This window comes from Equus asinus, chromosome 6, assembly GCF_041296235.1.
Source record: "Equus asinus isolate D_3611 breed Donkey chromosome 6, EquAss-T2T_v2, whole genome shotgun sequence".
In the NCBI taxonomy this organism is placed as follows: Eukaryota; Metazoa; Chordata; class Mammalia; order Perissodactyla; family Equidae; genus Equus; species Equus asinus.
The window spans coordinates 15,337,221-15,349,672 of record NC_091795.1 but is presented as its reverse complement, the minus strand read 5'-3'; the positions used below and the strand labels follow the sequence as shown (position 1 = coordinate 15,349,672).

Here is a 12,452-nt window from a genome sequence, read left to right as displayed (position 1 = left end):
CTCCAGACTTGTGGGACGCTTTGCACAAATGCCCCCAGGGCCTGGCCCCAGGTGCCAGCAGAAGGACGTGGAAGGCATGTAAGCCTGCAAGCACTTGCTGAGGGTCCTGGACCTCCATGTATAGAACACTAGGTCAGGCACTAAAGCAACAAAGCTGACAGAAGCATGGTCCCTGCTCTCAGACTCTCAGTGTGAGAATTTCCCCTCATGGTGTGCTCGGTCCAGCTGTGACCCAACACACGTCTGCTGAGACCCTCCTGCATCCAACACGGATGAGGATGGCCAGATCTAACCTGGGGCGTCGGGCCAGGGCAGGAAGGGAAGGCACCTGCCGGAACAAGAGCCGGCCAGGCGCCGGTGGCACGCTCAGCTACAGTCTGCAGCCAGGCCACCGTGGCCTCTGAACACAAACGCTGGTGACCAAGGCCAGGCAGGGGCTCTACGGCAGAAATTACCTGCTGAGCCAAAGCCGGGCCATCCTGAAAACCTTCGATGCTTTGTTTTCTTCCCCAAACTGTTCTATTCACATGGTTAAACCCACGGAGCCCCCAAGCAGGCCAACCACTCTGTGTGCGTTTCACATGGTGACGGGTGAACCGCAGAGGTAACACCATGTGCCCATGCTGCATACGGGGACCTTTAAAAATGCTGCTTCTCGAACAATGCTGACACACGTGATTAAATATTTTACAGTTCCACCTCGATGACTCACTTGGTGGTGACACAAGTACCAGGCCCCTCCCCACCCCTGGGAGGCACGAAGCCTGCCCTCGTGTTTTGCCCCAGTGAGCAGTGGAAGTGATAAGTGTTGCTGCCCTGTTTTCTCTGGTGACAAGCACTGGCATCCAGGGAAACACACCTGTGCCAGAGATTGGGGAGAGCAGGAAAGGGGGCAAGCGAGAACAAAGCATTTCACAATTTACTAAAATACCCTGCTAACCACTCCCTCCCTTTGAATAAAAGCAGTTTGCAAAGAGTAAAAGAATGCCAGGCGCAGGAGGAGGCTGCGCTGTCTGCTCGCGGAGCAGCTTAGCTTTGGCTCTGCCTGCCTGGGTGTGCTGCGGGCAGGTGAAGGCACAGAGCTGCCAGAGGTGAACAGCAAGCACGGTGATGCCACACCTGTCCGCCACCTACTACCTGGGGTGACCTGGCCATGCCTGTCCAGCTCCCACATTTGTCTCAGGCACGCTGGGGTCCCAGCCGCTGCAGCTGCACAAGGCCTGCTCCTTTGACCCCCTGCTCATCTACAATCGGGTGTGTGCCAGACACAAAGCAGGCTGCCCCCCATGCCCTGAGGCCTGTGCTAGCTCCTGAGAGCTGACTCCCTCCACAGCTCAGGGCTGTCTGCCTCTCAGCCCCCCGCCTGGCGCAGCCGCCCCCTCCCCGCTGCAACCCTGCTGAAACACAGCCGAGCTAATTCTGGGCTCCCTGCCACCCGCACAAGCCCACGCTGCACATGTTCTGACTCATTTCTGAGGCGCCCAGAAGCAGGGGCCAGGAGAGAGGCTGCAAGGCGCCCACCGGCACCACGTCCGTCCAGGGCCGGGGGTCCTCAGGCCTGGCAGTAGAACCTGGGGGTGGGGGGACCTGAGGCCACTAACCACCTTAACCAAATCACACTGGTAGGAGATGAGTCCAAATTTTCACCTCCATGAATTTTTTGAGTCATCCAGTCATATATTCAGAGTACACAATCATGGAGTCACACTCGGGAGTTAAAAATTAAACCTGCATTACTCTGTCCCACCAAGATCCACTTTGGCATGTGGACAATTCTCACCATATTGCCAAAGTTCTCAAACACAAAAAACATTAAATCAGAAGAGAAGGGAGGGTATTTGTGCCTAAAAGCTCAGTTCAACCTAACACAGCAATCATTTACCGAACACCTTTCAGGGTTCTTCTTCTGCGTGTCTCCCAGAACGAAGGCAGTCTCCACTCCCAAGAGTCTCAGTGTGTCGGGGAGGCAGACAGAGGTTCCTGAAGTCCACTTGTGGCAGAGGGACACACAGAGAGCTAGAGGGGAAGAGACCAGGGAGGTTACTTCTGCCTGGGAGGTGAGTGAGGGGAAAGAGTGAGCTGTGGGCAGTGTGTGGGGTGGACCAAGTGGGCAGCCGGGGGAATGCGGACACAGGTGTGGGACCTGCGGCCTTCGGGGATGTTTGGAGAACAGGAAGCAGCAAGGCTGGACCTGTGGGCAGTGAGGGGAGGGGCAGGTATCAGAAGTGGTTGGACTCAAGAAACACAGGTCAGACTGTGGAGGCCCGACGCCAAGTCCCTTAGTAAGGACCATACCTCCCATCACAGGGTAGGTCTGGGCATCCAGGGAGTCATACTAAGTGGGATCTTCAGGTGCAGAAAGACCCCAACCAAAGCATGTGGCTGGGCAAGTTACATGCTCTGAGCCTCACGTTAATCAGAAGAAACAATCAGAACGAAACCTACCTTGCAGGGCTGCTTGGGGATTACACAAACTAAGCTATGTGGAAGCCCTCAGCAAGGCACCGGGTCTGTGGCTGGCAGCGAGACCTGGGGAAAGTTACTTAACCTCCTTCTCAACAAGAATGGGGATAACATGTGCCCTGTTAACAGCTTAGAAACCGTCTCTGTATTACAGACTCTTATCATCTCTGGTTCCCTGTGACCCACTGACCAGTGTGGGGCTTGCCCACGTGCCCCACCCGTGGTTAAGAGGCAGGAATGAAAGATGGGAGACACACCAAGGGGAGGAGACATGAGCCGAACAGCCAGGTAACTGTGGTCCTGAACTCCTCTAGCGAACCTTCCACCTCACAAGTCAGTCCCCTCCTCCAGCCCCACACAGCGATCCAGCCGGTTCAAACAACACGGAAATCTACTAGGGCGCCCTGAGCCTCCCCCCGAGGCTGGAAGCTTCAAAGCCAGGTTTCCAGCAGGAAAGCTCCCCTCTCTATGCAGGACATCACACCCCCAGGCGCGTGAACGCCACCAGGTACAAACAAGCATACAAGGCACAGCAGGGCATCTTCTGACACAGGGCCCACTGAGATCCAGCAGGGTCCTGCCCACCCCTGACGCTAAGGACAGCCACCACCCCGCCGAGGCTCGCTCCCAGAGGGCTCCACCCCCACCCCCAGGCCGCTTCTCCAGGCTCCCCAGTCTCCTCCCGCGCGCGCGCGAGCAGGCGGGCGGCCCCACCACGTGGCGCGGGGCTGCGCGCCCGCCGGGGACACCGCTGCGCGGTGGTGGCTGAGCCCGCGGAGCTGCCCAAGAAGCCGCGCCTCCGCGCTCGCTGCAGCCGCGCTCCCGGTTACGGACTACGGACGCGGCTCCTGCGCCACTGTCCACGGTGGCTCTGATTACACCGCTGGACGCGGTCCAGGCGGACCTGATGTTTGTTTCCATCCTCTTCGAAGGAGACTTTTAAAAAGTAGGAGTCCCCGCTGGGGAGAAAGGCGCCCGCCCCGTCCTCCTCGTCATCTCTGTCCTCCCCTGTCTCCAGGCCAGCCGCCTGTTCACCGGACGGCCACCTGGGCCCTTGCCACCAACAGGTCCGTTATTGTCTCCAGTGAAACAGGAGGGCCCGCAGAGGAGGCCAGGGGGGCCCTGGGTACATGTGCCCATCAGTCAGGACCCCTCCAGGGGGAGGCCCTGCCAGCCAGCTGCCCTTCCTCTTGGTTCTATTTTTGACAGTCTCATTCCTAGAATCTAAGACCCTGAGAGAGAAGGAAGGGAAGGATGAATCTCAGCCGGAGGCTGCTCCCGGACCCGGTCTCCAGCCCCTCCGGGCAGTGTCTGGCTGTCAGCAGGCACCCAGTGGGCAAAGGGCTGTGGCCCAGAGCAGGAGACCCAGGCACCCCAGGGCATCAGCTCCCTGTTCAGTCACAGGTCTCTGCCAGTATGGGTGGTTTAGGTGAAGGGGCTGGCATAGGGGTGGCTCAGGGTAAAAATAATGGGAGGAGGGAGGTCAGTGAGGATGGGAGTGTCCATTTCCAGGCCTGGCCCAGGGACTGGTCTGACCCCTACTTGGAGTGGTAAGAGAGAAAAGGACATCATGTGACAGACCTTAGGAGACTCAGGCCCGGGAACAAGGGGGTACAGAGTTCAGGAGAGAGACTCCCCCTTGCTGCCCCCTTTGTGCATGGAACCAGGGGTGGCTAAGTCCTTCCTTTGGGCCCAGGAGAGCCCGGGAGGAGGCCATGGCAGAGTATCATGGTGCACTTGCTCCTGAGCACACAGGAGGCAACTCCTGGGACCCCCCGAGATGAGTAGGGCCATGAACGGGGCAGGAGCCTGCCGATGCCTGTTGCTGTGACCACAGGGACAAGGGATGGCTGGGGACTGGGGAGAAAAGGACTGTCCAGAGACCTGGGGGCATCTGGAGTTCTGGAGAAGCTGCCAAGGTTTGTGCTAATCCAGGAGACTGGGGAGACCTCGTGAAAATCCCCCGAGAGCAGAGGGAGGAAGGCCGTCAGCCTCGTCCAAGTGAAGGACAAGAGCTGCAGGGGACAGGAGCGGGGGCTGCACTGGGCAGGTGAAGAGGAGGACCGCTGCCACAGAGGGGCAGCTGGGGGGGGGGGTGGTGTCAACCAGGCATGGTGCTGAGCGGACAGACCAATGACCGAGGGGCAGCAGCACAGTCAGGGCTCAGGATACAGGGAAGTTACACACTCAATGCCAATTTGTGACAAGAGGTCCAGCTCTTTCAACAAAGCTTTCTCCAGCTCTCAGACTGAGGTGAAGCTCAAGGGCAAGTCTGCAAATTGTCTGTTAAGCTGCACTTAGTGTCCTTAGAACCAAAATCAAAACTCTGACAACATACAGTACAAGTGTTCAAAGGCTTGGCTAAGGCTTTTGTTTGGCAAATGATAGCAATTGGCCCCTCCGGGCTTACCCGATTGCTAACCTCAACGTCACCATGTCGGGCCTGGAAAACTGCCCCAAACTTCCCGAGAGGGATGGACACCAGGAACCCAAACTCCCATGACACTATCCAATCTCAGAGTACACTGAGAAAAATGGAAGATTTTCCTAATTATAAAAGAAGCTCATTGGATTGTAAAAAACTGTGCTATATCCACACAATGGAATACTACTCAGCAATAAAAAGGAATAAACCATTGAGACATGCAAATACATGGACGAATCACAAAACAATTACAGGCTGAAAGAAGCCAGACAAGGTGAGTACACACTATCGAAGCGAGTATGACTCCATTTATATAAAATTCTAGGAAATGTAAATTGAATAATAGTGACCGGGAGTAGATCAGCAGTTGCCTTGTAAGGGACATGAGGAGGGGAGGGACCGGGAGAAGAGATTACAAGGAACACGAGGAACTTTCAGGGGTGATGGATATGTTCACTATCTTGATTGTGGTGTTGGTTTCACAGGTGTTACACATGTCAAAACTTAGCCAATTGTGCACTTCAAATATGTGCAGATTATGCGCCAATTATATCTCAATACAGCTTTTTAAAAAAAAATTAATCCATGCTGATTATAAAATACATAAAAATATTAAATCTCCCATAATTCTATCAGAGCTGACCAGAAACATTTTGATAAGTTTCCTTCCAACCTTTTCCCTATACACACATACATAATATATAAATTTGTTTTTATGTATCATGCAACCCCCCTTTTAGTAAGCTTTATATTCTGAATTTTCCCCTTTTTTATTTTAGAGTTGAACATCCTGAGTTTTTTGCTTGGTTCTGAACTCCAATCCCTCACGCACATTGAGAATGGGAGGAGAGGAGAGCGGCTCCCTGGAGAATGGGTGAGCGGCCAGGGTAGGGGCTGAGTCCCTGTGAGGGGCTGGTGACCCTGGAATGTGGCAGGGCAGAGCAGCGGGCCATTACCCTGAGGGAGAGCCTGTCCAATGTCGGCACCCTCCCTTTGGCTCATGGCACCCAAACTCTTTCTCTAAATTGAGCCTAAATGACAGTGCCTTGCACCCAGCACCTGCTCAATCAAAATTCGCCAAAGGGAGACCGAAAAAATGAAGACTGTCTATCCCGCCAACACATATTTGCTTTGGCCCCCGGCTCTTTCCCATGGCTCCCCCTCTCCCTCCAGCTCCGGCCCACCATCCTTCCTGCCTTTTTCATTTAGCCTTAGATCGTGAAGTTCCCTTGTGACTAAGCATCCTTCAGTGTTCCTAAGGGCTTGACCACAACTCCGGCATACGAATGACTCATTCCCCATTACTGGATGTTTAAATTGTATCCAAAGTTTCATCTTTCTAAATAATGTGATGAACATCCTTGCATAGAAATATTTTGACTGCAGATTTAATTATTTCCTTGGGAAAAATTCCTAGAAGTGGAATCACCAGGATAAAGGGATGAATTCTTTTTAGGGTTTCGGAACATAACTGCCAAACTGCTTGGCAGAAAGCTTGGATCTCCCACTCCCAAAGGCATATGAGACTCCTTGCCACACACCTCCATTTGCACTGAGTACCATCATTCCCAAAAACAAATGAAGACAATACACACAAAAAATTTGCTAATTTGACAACAAAAGTAGTATCTTATTTTAAGACGCACCTATTTAATTACTGTAAGATTGACTTTCTCACCTTCACTGCCATTTACTTCTACTTGTGTGACCTAATTCACATCCTTCCCCCACTTTCCTATTGGGAAGTTCATTACTAATACAAGCTCTTCATATTGATTATTAGAGTTGTTTATGTAACAGGGTATTTGTCATACATGTTGCAGGCATTTTTTCTCAGTTTATCAACTGACTTTTGATTTTGTTTTGGGGTTTTTCTTCTGGCATACTGAAGTTTTTATACCCCCTGATGAACAAACAATTTTGGCCTCATGGCTTTTGCCTCTGGCATCATGCAGAGAAAAATGTTTCTCATCTCATAATTTCTTAAATACGTACCGAAAGTGAATTTAATTACTGCACTTTCACATTTAAAATTTTAATCCATGTGAAATATATTTTGGGGCTTGATACGATTGAGGGGCCTGATGGGTTCCCAAGTGGTTAAATATTAACTAAATCTATTAACTTCTGTGTTCTATGGATGTGTTCTATTCCCATCCCAAAATAAAAATGTTTAAATTATCATAAATTTATAATATGTTTTAATGTCTGGTAGGTTATCCAGCCAGATTCTGGCTGGGAATTGCATGAAGTCCATAAATTAATTTGGGAATATTTAAAATATCGATCCCTCCCTCCCAGGAACATGGTCAACATCTCCATTTACACAAGTGCTCTTTTGTGTCCCCAGTAAAACTTAATCGTGTTCTTCATACAGGTTCTCCACACAGGTTAGAACCCTTCCCGAGTATTCCGTCCTTGATTCTATCATGAATAGAACAGCTTCCCCATCACATTTCCTGACCCTCTCACGGGCAGAGAGCAGAGAGGCTGCAGTGTGCACACTTCTGCACGCAGGCACTGTCTCTGCAACCTTCCCCAAGTCAATCACAGCTGGGTCCAAAGCCTTTACTGAGTGGTCACCCCTGCAGGCCCCCAGAGCCACGAGCGCCAAGGGGTGCCAGCACTTTCCTCCAAGATGCAGGGCCTCTCCAGGTCAGCTGCAGCCTGCTCCTTTTAAACTCCTCTGCCCTCCACGGCCTTCCACACAGCCCACATCCTGTCCCATCAGACATAGCCATCCTACGGACGCCAGACCCTTCCTCCCAATGGAAATGGCTCTCCCTGTCCTTCCCTGCCTGTAGAAATGACATCCACTCTTCTAGATCCATTCAAATGCTACCTCCATAGTCCGAACTCATTCATCCCCACGGGGTTTGTGTCTTGTGGAGTAGCCCTTACTTTAGTCTAGTTATGATAGAGTTATTCGCACATCTGTGCCCTATCGGGTGACTCTGTGAAGGCCCCGCCCGCATCTAAGCCATCCTGCCTCAAATCACAGTGCTGTGCCCATGGCTGCAACAAACGCGTGTTGACAACCTAGATGAAGGAAACTGGACCCGCGCCCTGGGTGTTGAGCAGCCGCTGGTCCCTGTGCACCCGCCGAGCCAAAAGGAAGCAGGACTCCAGGAAGACAAGCAGGCCCACAGGGCTGAGGACAAAGGAGTGTTTGTGCCTCTTTAGGGCTGATGGGTGCAGGCCAGCCCAGCCCTACAGTCTTGGCATCTCCTCAGACAAGGTCTTGGGCTCCTCCCTCCCACAGGAAAGTGGGAGCCCTGGTCTTGAAAATCAGATCTGCCCAACCATAGCCCAGACACACTCAGGTGAACGCCAGGGCGCTCAGCCCCGGCCACGCGGCAGACTCACCTGCAAAGCTTGTTAAACACAAACGACCGTCCCACCCAGGTCTCCTGAGTCAGCCTGGTACGTGAGGCCAGGGTAGCCACAAGTGGTACTGATGCCAGCCCAAGGTACGGCCCAAGGTAAGCATGCCCCCATCTCCTTGGCCTTCCTTGAATGAGGTTGGGCTAAGGTTTCTGAAGGTCCTACAATTCCCCAGCATCTCTCTCTCAGGGATGCCCAGCCTGCGGCACCCTAGCACATGGTCCTGAGCCTGCAGAAACAGGGCTGTTTGCCTTCACCAAACAGGCCTGGCCAAGGTGGAGGCTTTCCAGGGTCCCAGCTTTTCCTCCAGCCCCATTCTGCACAAGTGCATTGCGACGCTAAGGCACTGAGCGGTCCCTTCCCGCCCTAGGTCATTCCTGCCTCTGTGACTCTGCTTGGGCAGTTCCATGGGTCAGGAGGGCCCTCGGTCTCACCCCCACCCAGGCCACGTTATGACTTTCTTGGGCTCTGGGCACTTCTGCCATCATGGGCCCCTTCCTCTATTAATAAAAAAAAAAAAACCTAACTAAAAAGTATATTTTACAATTGCATCAGTATAAAGATGAATATATTATTATACATTAAAACATTTTATTTGACCTATGGTTCATATTTTCCTTCTGATTTTAAGATAAACTAAAACATTTTTGTAGACCCCTGACATTCTTATGGACCCTTGGTATTGGGCCCCCTGTGCCTAGTGGGCCATTGGCCCTGCCATGAGCCCCTCAGGGTCCCCTGGACACTCCCCGTGGAAGACCTAGCTCAAGCATGGCCAACACTTCTAGGACCGGGACCCCACACACCCTGCCCCAGTGCAACCTGCTGCCCTCACCCGTTGTCCATTCTCTGCCCTTACGTGGATATGTCTACAGCTACTGGTTAGACTCCGAGCTCCAGAGGAGCCTATCGCTGTACACTGAAGGAACACTGAACAGAATGACAGAACTGAACTTTTGCCAGTGGGGCTACTGGATGAACTGACAGTTTTGTTTGAGGGACTTTTGTCCGATTTTCTTGCGGCCAGATAGTTCATATTCAAATGAGCTCAGTACCCAGCTATCTCTCACAGGTGAACAGGAGGCCAAGGTGCCCTGCGAGACTGGGCTCCTGAGGGAAGGACATGGCTGCAAGAGTTCCAGAGCCTTCTGTGAGGGTCCAGGTAGAAGACAGGGGTCTGGGGTGCCTCGTGGTCCCTAAGTGGTTAAGACAACCTGTGTATGTCTAATGCTAAAGCTCTTCAAACACTTTGGAAGTAGTGCAGTGGCCGATGCTTGGGATTGCTTTTAATGCCTGGAAACTAAGAAAAAATTAAATCCAGAAGTAGAGAAAAATAAGCAGTAATTAGTAATTGGAATTTTGGTGTTATTTAGCCTGCATCATCTTTTAAACTTGTCTTCATGTTTGGTTACCTCTTTTAGACCATACTCTCTTAATTCATATGGTTTTGTTTATTAAAGTATTTTTGTCCTAAAAAGAAAACACGTGAGAGTAGAAAACCACACTTCATCTCATAGCTGGGGTGAAGCCTCATCCTCTGCAGAAGCATCATAATCCCAGGCACCTCCTGGTGGAATGTACTGGAATTGCAAGCAAAGAGCCTGGGAGGGAAAGCAGGCTGCAAAAGGGCACATCCACTCCTTTGAAAGTTTACAAATATTAAATCTCCAAACAGAGAACTTTAGTTCTCTACAAGTGAATCCCTAGTGTGCAGTCATTATCGGTAAATGAATCAATATTATGTCACATACATATGCAGGTTATTATTTTTTAAGATGTGTACATGTGATTAATAAAACACGTCATCAAGATGAGCCTTAAAGTTCATAGTGTCTTTTTGTTTATACATATTTTCCTCATTCATAGAGCATGAAAATATAATTACTGTTATGTGAAAGGTTTCCCAAATTGTTCAGTGTTACAAAGGGCCCCTCGTACTCAGAAAGACCAGCAACTCTGGCTTTAGGGCAGAAGCCACAGCCCTGAAGGAACCAGACAGCGCGGCAGGCCGTCCTGGACCTTGAAGAGAGTTCAGATGGGAATCCCCATTTCGCTGGCAGTGAGGAGCTTAAACTGCAACTTTGTTTTCAAAGGACTATACGTCCATCCATCAGCAGAGCAAGGAACTGCTATAACATCTTGTTGATATTACAAAAGAAGTGCCTATTTGAGAATTGGGGAGAAGCAGGAGCAGACGATCTTTGGGAAGTACCTGCTCCTTCAGCTAATCATGCTGGCAGCACCTGGTGACCAGTTCACTCAGGATCCTGCCGTGGAGCCAGACAGACTCAGGATGCAGCCACCCTCATGTCAGCCTACCGCTGGCCCACTGCCAAGTCAGGAGCCCAGTGGCATCCCTGGGCTGGGGCCATGAGCTCTGGATCCCATCCCACCCCTTCAGGGCTTCAGGTGTCCACCCCCATCTTCCCCCAACCTAGGTCTGTCTCCTCAGATGACCGAGGTGAGTCACTTTCACCTCCCTGAGCTCTAGGTCCCTCACCTCGAAACAGGGCTAACCATTTCCACCTGTGAAGGTTATTCCAAGAATTAGTGGGATAATGTATTCCTTAAGTACCTAACCACGCCTGACACACAGGCCATGCTCAGCCCACGTGGTTCCCATCCCCTCTCCCTCACTGTGCCACTTGCGATGTCATTTTCACAGGCGGCAGAGGAAGTAATTACCTGCCGGGGGCTAAATATGTGCTCACTCCCGGCCACGCACTTTGCAGACACTCGTACCCCAGTTCATGCACACATGCACCTCTGAGGGGTACTAGTCCCCGTGTCCCAGGCGGGCAGCGGAGGCTGAGAGCCCACACGGCCAAGAACGGGAGAGTCCGGCTCTGCGCCCAGGGCTCCCTCCGAGTCATAAGGTCTGAGTCTAATTTAACCAGGAATGTTCAACAAAAGCTGGGGGGGCGGGGCAGTAAGTAAGGCTTAATTGTATTAAATGTCGTTTCTAACTCACTTTTGTACACCAGTTACCACATATCTGCCACTTCCACATAAATTACTGCCTTTGCTTCTCCCAGCAACCCTGGGAGGCAGGTCTCTCAATCTCCCAGTGTGCGAGGAGGAGGAGCCCGAGGCTGTGTCCAGGGTCACCCAAACAGCCAGAGGCCCTTAAGGGTGTGGATCCTGAGGGGCCCAGCGCCCAGCCAGCGCCCTCCCACCCACCACCTCCGCCTGTGACCTCCCCTCCTCTCCTTTCCTGCAAGAGCTGCAGCAGGCGGCCAGGAAAGGCAGGCGGGCAGGAGAGGGTCTCGCTAGACTCCACCCCTGGGTGGGACGTCAGCAAGGAGGGCTCTGTGGGCAGCTGATCCAGAATAAGGAGCCCCTCCTATGCCCCAGGCCCTGTGAACTGACACCAGGGAGTAATTTGCCGTGAGGGTTCACTCCCATTTAGTGGACCCCTGGGTGAGCTCTAAGGATGCTTCCTGGCCATTTCCCAGTTAATAGTTCAAGACAGGTTAAACACAAGGCAACGAGGAAAGGGCACGGGGCTCAAATGCCTGCTTCACTGTGCACTGGTGCTTAACCTCTCTGTGCCTCAGTTTGCTCCTCTGTAAAATGGGGGTAAAGCAGTCAGGACAGCACTTGGGTGTGTCAGCTAACGAGTGACAACGATTAAACCAGCAGCCAGCCACACGGCGTATGTGTGAGCAGAGGGGTAAGTGTGTGAGTTGCACACTCAGAGGAAAAGAGGCTGTTCCCAAGGGGAAACCACCTCCTTAGACAAATAAGGGGTGAAGTTGGGTTCACAGCTCTGTTGCTCACTAGCTGAGGGACCCCGGCCAAGTTACGTTACTTCTCTGGGCCTCGGTTTCCTCATTTGCAAAATGCACAGGGTGATGGTAAGGACTAGATGAGAGGACGAAGGTGAAACACCTGAAATGACACTTGGCATTCGACAGGTGGGAACTACAGCGAGGGCTCCGACACCACCGACCCGCTGGGCTGCAAACAGCCTCTTCTAATTGCACACACACTCACATTCTATCAATTATTTGAAGCACAAGATCGGAGGGGGATGATGCAACGGCAGCCTGGACCACCCAGTGTTTACATGCCACACACACACACAAATCAGAATCTCATTTTAAGTGGCTGGAAGAATTGAAAGGAAAAGAGCTGTTGCCAGTAAAATTATTACAGTTTACTTCATAATATACAATCA

General features: G+C 51.9%; 1 protein-coding gene across 9 annotated transcripts in view; it reads right to left on the bottom strand.

Moving 5' to 3' along the window:
- The window catches only part of CRACDL (CRACD like), a 135,794-nt gene that overhangs the window by 114,430 nt on the left and 8,912 nt on the right, over positions 1–12,452 (bottom strand). The window contains exon 2 of one of the 9 annotated variants that reach the window (XM_070511670.1): positions 1,883–2,016. The exons of 7 other annotated variants lie outside the window; for them this stretch is intronic. The gene's annotated coding sequence lies outside the window, so the exon portion shown is untranslated. The remainder of the gene's footprint in view (positions 1–1,882; positions 2,017–12,452) is intronic. One more of the 9 variants, XM_070511671.1, reaches the window with a different exon arrangement.